Raw genomic sequence first — 9938 nt, forward strand, 5'->3', positions numbered from 1 at the left:
ACCCCAAGGAGGTGAGTGTGATTACAGACCTTGCAGCCAAGGCTGTTTTTTCCAACTGAAAGCAATTCAAAGGAAACTGCTGGAAACTTCAACCTTTCCCCTCTGGCCTACCCCTCACAGCTGGTTTTAGGGCCCTTCAATTAGTATCCCCAGAGAAGGGGAAAATTTCCATAAAGACCAAACAATCTCTGCCCTAAAGGGCCTCAGAAGGGAATAAGACAGTCCTGGGGACCCAGTTGAGCTGTGGACTCAGGAAGCAGAGCTCAGGTGCCTTCACAATGGCCTGGACCCCTCTCCCGCGCCCCCTCCTTACTCTCTGCACAGGTGCAGCTTTCCAAGCCCCACCTATGGGCTCACCCTCACAGAACCCTGAGCTCAGCCCAGTCATTGCCTCAGGGGAACCTCCTGGAAATAAGCACCATGGCCTCAGACCCTTCTCCCCTCTCTTCTCTTCGAGGCTCCGTGGCCTCCTACGAGCTGACTTAACCACCCTCAGTGTCAGTGGCCCTGGGACAGACAGCCAGCATCACCTGCTCTGGAGATAACATCGGGAGTAAATAAGCCCATTGGTACCAGCAGAAGTCAGGCCAGGCCCCTGTGCTGGTCATCTATGGGGACAGCAAGCAGAGCTCAGGGATCCCTGATCGTTTCTCTGGCTCCAGCTCAGGGAACAGTGCAACTCTGACCATCAGCAGTGCCCAGGCTGAGGACGAGGCCAACTATTACTGTCAGGTGTGGGACCACAGTAGCAGTGCTGCTCACAGTGACACAGGCAGATGAGGAAGTGAGACAGAAACCTACTCACCCAGCCTGGCTTACCCTCCCCATCCCCAAGGTCACACACAGCAGGACATGGGTCTTGCATACGCAGAAGGTGATGCTCCTGGTCACCACATGCTCTCTGATCTTACTCTGATTCGTGAGGAAAGGACACAGTGTCCTCATCAATAGCTGCACACTGTGGACCTGCTTCCATGCTGACCTCTGCAAAGACACCACATCTAGAACAGAAATTGCAAATGGGACAAGTATGTATTGGATCCTCAGGAATCCACTTTCACTTTCAGGATCCACTCAACTCTTGTAGGGACAAACTCAATGAAAATATAATGCCCAACTCAACCTTAGGTACTTTAGGTCTTCAAAGATGGCATTAATCTATGCCATTCCCCACCTGAAATCCATATGTAATTGGTTTTTTAGTGAGTATATTGGGTGACATGAGGATGAAGAAAGGTTCAGGATTCACCAGGTGGCCTTCCGACTACAATAGCTCTTCCTCACAGAACAAGACACCAATGTGGGGATGGTGCCGCCTCACCAAGATAGTCTATCCAATGACTCATTCAGAGAGGAGAAATGACCACCAGGCAGGAGCATGATCCCAGGAAACCCTGATGTGAGGTGAGCCAGGATCAGGCCTCTATGCACTACCTGACTCCTGTGCCCCATTCTGACAGTGAGGTTATTGTGATGTGTGGTTTCCCAGGGATCAGGAGAAGCTCAGACCCCAATGTGCCCAATAGTTCTTCACAAAGTGAGGCATCCTCTTTCCCAGGGTTCTCTGTCCTCACTTATTGATGCCAGTCCCTTTGGAGAAGTTCTGAGTATCATTACCTAAAATCTAGGGTCATAAAACTTTTTCCAGAAAATAAAAGTTTTAGGTTTTATATCCATATTGTCTCTGTTTGAACTACTCAACACTTTTGTTGTAGCACAAATGGAGCCATAGACAACACACCAAAAAAGGGATGTGGCTGTGTTCCTATGACACTTTATCTACAAAAACTGGAGCAGCCCCCTGCCTCATATCGTACAATAGCCATACTGTTGAAGGATATCCCTTGGGGCACCTTCTTCATTCATTGTGCTCTGGGTCAGAAAACTGCCTCAGGTCTAGATTCTGGGGAGGAGATGGATATTTTCATTGGACAGTGTCTTAGTCATCTAGTGCTGCTATAACAGAAATACCACAAGTGGATGGTTTTAACAAAGAAATTTATTCTCTTAAAGTCTAGTAGGCTACAAGTCCAAATTCAGGGCGTCAGCTCCAGGGGAAGGCTTTCTCTCTCTGTCGGCTCTGGAGGAAGGTCTATGTCATCAATCTTCCCCTGGTCTAGGAGCTTCTCTGCTCAGGAAACTCGGGTCCAAAGGATGCACTCTGCTCCCGGCACTGCTTTCTTGGTGGTATGAGTTCCCCTTGTCTCTCTACTCACTTCTCTCTTATATCTCAAAACGGACTGGCTTAAGACACAGTCTGATCTTGTAGATCTCATCAATAAAACTTCCACTGATCCATCTCATTAATAACATAGTGATAGGATTTACAACACATAGGAAAATCACATCAGATGACAAAATGGTGGAGAATCACACAATACTGGGAATCATGGCATAGCCAAGTTGAGAGATATTTTCGGGGGACACAATTCAATCTATGACAGGCACCTGACCCCAGATGTCCTGATTACATTTCATTGTTCACATTGAACTGTCCCGTCGCTGGTCATCCATCTCCTGACTCCAAGGATGTGGAATTCTATACTCATCTCCAGAGTTCTGCAGGTCATGCCCCACCAGTGACCTGCAAAACATCACCTTCATTATAATTGTACACACCTTGCTTCTGAGGGTTACCCACCTCCCCGTGCCCACTCATCTCTAAACACAATGACCTCTCTCACACTCAGGGGCCAATTCTGCAGTCAGTGGCACTGGCATGGCCTCAGAGCTTGTGGAGGCACTGGCCTCTCTCCGCACAGCTCAGTGCTCTGTGGACGGAGCATCCTCGGGCTTCTGCAGGACTCTCATCTGGGGGTGTCCTGACCTCAATGATCCATCCACTCCGTACACCACTTCTCCGAGCCTTCTAATCCTCTGTGTCAGATGGTTCTGACACTTGTGGTTGATTGATGTGAGTGCTGGGTTCTCCACATGCTCAGAATCATCCCAACAGCACGTTACACCATCTGAGTTCTATCAATGGGTGAGATCCTCTGTCCCAGCAGAGGGCTCCCACATTTATAAACTACACTTACCCACCTTATGTTCTGTCCCTTTGATACACATGCTCTGAATCCAGGTGCATACACTCTGCCTGGTTCCTGGGGCAACTGCTGAGGAGGCCCTGCAGCCTCTCCAGCTGAGGGCCCTTTTCCTCCATATCAGGCCAAGGGTTCCCAGCTGGACTGGATGGTGACTTAAGGGTCTACCCTTTCCCCCCTGTCAGTCTCCTCTTCCTCTACCCAATGCCTGCCTTGTCTAGGAGGCCAGGTCCTGAGAAACTGTCACAGAAGCTCAAGCACATAGGTACAGGGGAGCCACAGGAATCACAGCAAACACCACTGAGGACATCAGCCCCTCACAGCTAGGCGGCTCCAGTGAACTGGCCTGAGCCCCTGGGTCCCTCTCAGATGCCCCTCAGACAACCAGGAGGACCTCTGAGGAGGCCCCAGCATCACCAAGCCTCAGACGAGGACCTCTGATGTAATTTTTGGGTGTTTCTTCCTGGCCATGCATTACTCTATCTACCCCATCCCTGTACTTGGATAAAGTTTGTTCTAACCCAAGTGGTATTGAAGCTGGCTCCCTCTGCTATTTATTACTGGAATGTGGTCCTTGGGTGTGTGATAGAAATACAAGAGACAAATTTGAACATTGAGAAGAGTTTTACTTATTCATTCATTTTATTTGTGATGCTTTGTAACAAGCCCATTTTTCAGAACAGCTGCCTAACTAATTTAAAATACAGACAGTATTTAAAAGGAAAACTCCAAATTTTGTGGTTAATTGTTCATTATTCTTTATGGAAAAAGTCATCCTCCTCATTATCATTGCATGCACAAAGGTCATCCTGCCTGCAGGGAACAGCATTTTCATAAAGCTCACATTGGGGTGTCAGCACCTTGCTGGAAAGGGGCCCTGGACTCACCTCCTTCAAGATAAGCTATGAGACTGCAGTGTGAAGGGCAGGGGCCTCTTCCTCCTTCTAAGGAGACATCCTGGGGCTGGACATGGGAACTCCATCGTTATGCCCCCCTAGAGAGAATTTATGTTGGCTATTCTGGATCCACCTAAAGCAGCGCCTACTCCTCCTGGGGGTATCTGCAGCGGGTGGGACCTCCAGGGAGTAGACCCGCAGCATTAGGCTTATCAAGACACACCCCCACACACACACTCACACTGCTCCCTCTAGACACATCTCTACAAAGAGGCCAGGCTGGTTATTTCTAGACATACCACAGCTCTCAGCATCCCTGATAATCTCTGGTTGCAATTGGGAAACTGGACCACAGGGACACGGGTTGTTTAGATTGGAACCCGCAAACGTCACCAGGCCTAACCTGCCCATCTCCAGTCCCTCCACATCCCACGCTGTGCTCAAAAACATTTTGGCTTGAAGTCTCAAATCCCGGGTTCATTTCACACTGGGTCATTTGTCTCCACTAGGTTTGTTTCCAATCTCCCTGAGCTTCAGTTCCTGCTCTGACCACTGTGAACAGCAAAACTGCACACAGAGCTTCGGCAGGACCACACAGGGTGGTGACTGTGAGCTCCATTAGTCACAGGCTTAGAGCAGAGTAAAGACATTTCCAGTTGTAAAAAGTGACCACATGGGTGTCGGGGACATGAGAGATGTCTTTCTGGCCCTGCTAGGTGCTGATGACAGGTCTGAGGGCTCCTCACACCAGGATGGGAGAGTCATAGAGAGAGGAAAGTTCTAGTAGTCACCTCGATTTGCGACATCAGGGGGCCTGCATAAAGGGTAGGTGACATCATCATGATGAACTGATGTGTTGAGGTCTCTTTTCCTGGATGGGGATCTGACCTGGAGATCACCTGAGGTCTGAATGGGTCTAACACTGGTGGGGATCTTCCCAAGCTGGAGGTCCCTTGGTGTAGGGGGAGGAGGTTTTGGCCAGACAGACCTCATTATGAATCCTGGTTCATTTATTCATTTGATAAAGAAATATTCATTGAACACCTACTATGTGCCAGAGACTAAGCCAGGTGATTGGGCACAGTACTGAACAAGATAAATGGTTCCTTGCCTTATAGAGGTTATAATATTCTTAATTGGGATTCAGGGACCTTTGTAATCTGTGTGGAGATAGAGCATTTGTGAGCTTTCTTCCAGAGTGAAGATCTAGTGTTTTCAATAAACTCTTAAAAGGAGCCAGGAACTCAAGAGTTAAGCATCCACAGATCTAAAGGCTCCTCCCTACTAGCTGAGGACCACATCTGTGAGTTAACCCCACAGGATTGGGGACACAGAAGGGAAGGTCTAGAAGCAAGTCTTGATAGTAAACTTTGATCTGATAATTGAGCTGTTTGCCCAGATGAGCAAAAGGTTTATCTGAACAATTGGTTTTCAAAACGTTCCTGAAGCAGAGAGTGACATTATTTATTGGTTTACACCCTTATGTTCCTGGGAAAGAATTTCCTGGAACTAACAGTTAAGTCCTGTTGACACAGGTGGTCTCTCTCAGTCCTCAGGACTAATAAACATTCATTGCAGGACAGAAGGTAGCAATGAAAGAAAAGTGTTTATTAAATCCAGAGGGATGAAGTCATGAACCCCCCATCTGCAGGGATGAGGGGTATTGTGTTGGTGGCCTCTCCTTACAGGAGCTCATTCCCCCTTTGATGGAAAGGACCATGTGAGGGCCCCAGGGAGGGTGTGTTGAGGGCAGGGTCCGGATGGAGGGAACAGACTTACCTGGTCTCATGGCTGCCTGGGCTGGGCAGGTCTGTTAAAGGATGGAAGCCTGGACCACCCTGGATGGGACCACACAATCCTGTCCTCCCAGGAAACTTTCTTTCTTCCTCCTCAGGTGCTGGCCTCAGCATCTGTCTTAGTTATCTAGTGCTGCTATAACAGAAATACCACAGGTAGATGGCTTTAACAAAGAGAAATTTATTCTCTCACAGTTAAGAAGTCTGAATTCAGGGTGCCAGCTCCAGGGAAAGGCTTTCTCTCTCTGTCAACTCTAGGGGAAGGTCCCTGTCATCAATCTCCCCCTGGCCTAGGAGCTTCTCAGCACAGGGACCCCGGGTCCAAAAGATGCATGCTCCTGGCTCTTCTTGCTTGTTGGTGATGAGATCACTTATCTCTCTGCTCTCTTCTCTCTTTTATATCTCAAAAGAAATTAACTTAAAACAAAATCTAGTCTTGTAGATTGAGTCCTGCCTCATTAACACAACTGCTTCAATCCTGCCTTATTAACTCATAGAGGTAGTATTTACAACATGTAGGAAAATCACATCAAATGACAAAATGGTGAACAATCACACAATGCTGGGAATCATGGCCTAGCCAAGTGGACAGTTATTTTTGAGGACGCAGTTCAATCCATGACAGCATCCTATGATCCTCTGCTCCTATCTCATCTCCATAGTCTCTAACCTCCGGGCTGCACCCTTTCCAGGGCCCTCCCATCTACATCTTCACTAGTCCCTACCTTCCACCCATGATCTTCTGTGGCTGCCTTATCTCCATAGTCTCCACACTCCTCCTGGCCCTGCCCTTTCCAGAGCCTCCCAGCAACATCTTCCCTAGTACCACTCTCCCATGATCCTCAGGTGTCTGCCTCATCTCCATAGTCTTCCCCTCATCCTAACCCTGCCCAAACCAGGGCCCTCCCATTTGCATCTTCTCAGGCTCTTCCCTCTACCAAAGCCCACCATGCCCAGAAGACCAGGTCCTGAGACACCATGAGAAACTCAGAGCCTCCAGCTGCACTTTAGGCACAGGCATCACATCAAACACCACTGAGGACATCAGCCCCACACAGCCACGTGGGTCCAGTAAATTGGCCTGAGCCCTAGGGTCCCTCTCGGATGCCCTCTAGGACAGCCAGCAGGACCTCTGAGGAGGCCCCAGCTCCACTCGAGCCTCAGAAGAGAACCTCTGAAATCATTCTCGGGTGTTTTCTCCTAGCCACAGCTTACTCCAACTGCTCAGTCTCATAACCTGGATAAAGTTTGTTCTAACCCACTTGGCATGGAACCCTGGCTCTGCCGTTTATCACTGGAATGTGGTCATTGGGTGTGTCAAAGAAAAGCTCTGTGAAATTTTACCGTGGAGAAAATAGTTTTATTCATTCATTCATTCATTTGTAGGGAGTCCATTTTTTGGAAGAGCTAGCTCAGTAATTTATAAAACAGGCATTATTTAAAGGGAAAAACCAAAGATTGTGGTTAATTTGCTCATTATTCCTCATGGAACAAGTTGTCCTCCACCTCATCCAATCCACAAAGGTCATGCCTGCCTGCAGGAGGCAGCGTTGTTATTAAGGTTCATGTTGGGTGTCAGCACCTGTGGGAAGTGAGCCCTGGACTCAACTCCTTCAGGACAAGCTGAGAAACTGCAACGTGAAAGGCAGAGGCCTCTTCCTTCTTCTGAGGGCACACTGAGGTGCTAGACATGGGGCCTCATACAAGGTCCCCTCCCTTGCCATGTCCCTCTAGATGGGGCCTATGGTGGCTACTCTGGAACTCGCCAAAAGCAGCACCTCTCAGCCTGGGGGATACTTCAAAAGGGAGGACGTCCTGGGCATGGACCCTCAGCTTCAGACTCATCACTCCCCCAGCACGTCCCTTGGTCTGGGAGAGAAGCCATCTCTGAACACACCAGGCTATGCCAAGCGTGGTTATTTCTAGACATAACTAGTGGCCCTCAGGTTCTTTATCACCTCTGATTCCCTCTGGGAAACCAGACTTCAGGGACCCAGGCAACTGAGGCTGCAACTCACATACCCCACCTGATCAAAAGACAGAATATCTTTACTCCTTAGAAAAGGGGCTTCTGGGAGGGGCAAGGGAGGGGTTGAGACTATAGACATGGTCCTCAAACTCCTTTGCTCCTCACCGTCTAAAAAAATTCTGAAATACTGTGCACCTCCTTGCAACTTTTTAGGATGACAACTAAACATTCCCAACAGTTTCTAAAATACTCACGTCACCCTGATACATATTCAGTGGAGGACGGATGTCACAACGATTTGATGCCCTTTTTAAAAATTCTTTTTGGAAATTCTTTTCTAGCATTTGGAAACTTTACACTTCTTCTCCTTCAGTGTTGCTGTCATTCCACAACCCTACCTGACTTTTATTTAGTCATATGTTTTTATAGGAGTCCCTGGGTCGTGGAAACAGTTAAGCACTCAGCTATTAACTAAAACTTTTACAGTTTGCACAAACAAACTGAAACTCAAAGGATGAGAAAAAACATATCAAGCAAACAACACTCAAAAAAGAGCACGATTGGCAATATTAACCTCGGACAAAATAGACTTTAAATTAAAATCCACCTCAAAGGATAAGGAAGGACACTGTATAATGATTAAAGGGTCAGTACACCAGGACGACATATCTATAATAAATATTTATGCACCCAACAACAGGGCTCCAAACTACAAAAAACAAACTCTAAAAGCATTGAAAAGAGAAATAGACAGCTCCACAATACTAGCAAGAGACCAACACACCACTTTCAGTGAAGAACACAACATCCAGAAAGAAGCTTCACAAAGACACAGAGGATCTAAATGCTACAACCAACCAACTGGATCTCATAGACATATACTGAACACTCCACCCAACAGCAGCCAAGTATACTTTCTTTTCCAACGCACATGGAACATTCTCCAGAACAGACCACATATTAGGCCATAAAGCAAGCCTTAACAAAACCCAAAGCATCGAAATATTACAAAGCATCTTTTCTGACCATAAAGCCAGAAAAGTAGAAATTAACAACAGAAAAAGCAAGGAAAAAATCAAACACATGGAAACTAAACAATATTTTGCTCAATAACTACTAGGTTAGAGAAGAAATTAAGGACAGAATAAAGAAATTCATAGAATCAAACGAGAATGATAACATATCCTACCAGAACCTTTGAGACACAGCAAAAGCAGTGTTCTGAGGTCAGTTTATAGCAGTAAGTGCACACATTCAAAAAGAAGAAAGAAAGGGCCATAATCAAAACATTAACCCTACAACTGGAACAAGCAGAAAGAGAGCAGCAAAAGAAGCCCTCAGGCACCAGAAGAAAGGAAATAATAAGAATTAGAGCAGAATTAAGTGAAATAGAGAATAGAAAAACAATTGAATGAGCTGACAAGACCAAAACCTGGTTCTCTGAAAAGATCAACAAAATTGATAAACCTTTGGGTAAGCTGACAAAAGAAAAACAGAAGAGGAAGCAGATAACCCATATAAGAAATGAGATGGGTGATATCACAACAGACCCTACTTTTTCATAGTAGTATGGTAAAAGAATCATAACAGAGTACTATGAAAAATTGTACTCTAACAAATTTGAAAATCTAGAGGAAATGGAAAAATTTCTAGAAACTCACTACCTACCTAAACTAACACAAACAGAGGTAGAACAGCTACATAAACCCATAAGAAAAGAAGAGATTGAAAAGGTAATTTTAAAACTCCCAACAAAAAAAGCCCTGGCCTGGATGGCTTCACTGGAGAATTCTACAAACTTTCAGAGAAGAGTTAACACCACTACTGCTAAAGGTATTTCATAGCACACAAAACAATGGAACACTCACAAACCCATTCTATGAAGCCAGCATAACCTGATACCAAAACCCGGTAAAGACACCACAAAAAAGAAAATTACAGACCAATATCCTTCATGAACATCGATGCAAAAATCCTTAACAAAATTCTAGCCAATAGAATTCAGCAACATATCAAAAAAATAATTCACCATGACCAAGTGGGATTCATACCAGGTATGCAGGCATGGTTCAACATTAGAAAAACAATCAATGTAATCCATCACATAAATAAAACAACAGACAAGAAGTACATGATCTTATCAATCGATGCAGAAAAGGCATTTGACAAAGTCCAACACCCATTCATGATAAAAACTCTCAACAAAATAGGAATAGAAAGGAAATTCCTCAAT

The 9938-nt window shown here is 46.1% G+C and overlaps 1 pseudogene; it reads left to right on the top strand.

The window, feature by feature from the left end:
* Positions 1–278: 278 nt before the first annotated feature.
* LOC101347284 (immunoglobulin lambda-1 light chain-like) overlaps positions 279–9938 on the top strand; it is a 35169-nt pseudogene continuing 25509 nt past the window's right edge.

Source organism: Trichechus manatus, unplaced genomic scaffold (assembly GCF_000243295.1).
Source record: "Trichechus manatus latirostris isolate Lorelei unplaced genomic scaffold, TriManLat1.0 scaffold00157, whole genome shotgun sequence".
In the NCBI taxonomy this organism is placed as follows: domain Eukaryota; kingdom Metazoa; phylum Chordata; class Mammalia; order Sirenia; family Trichechidae; genus Trichechus; species Trichechus manatus.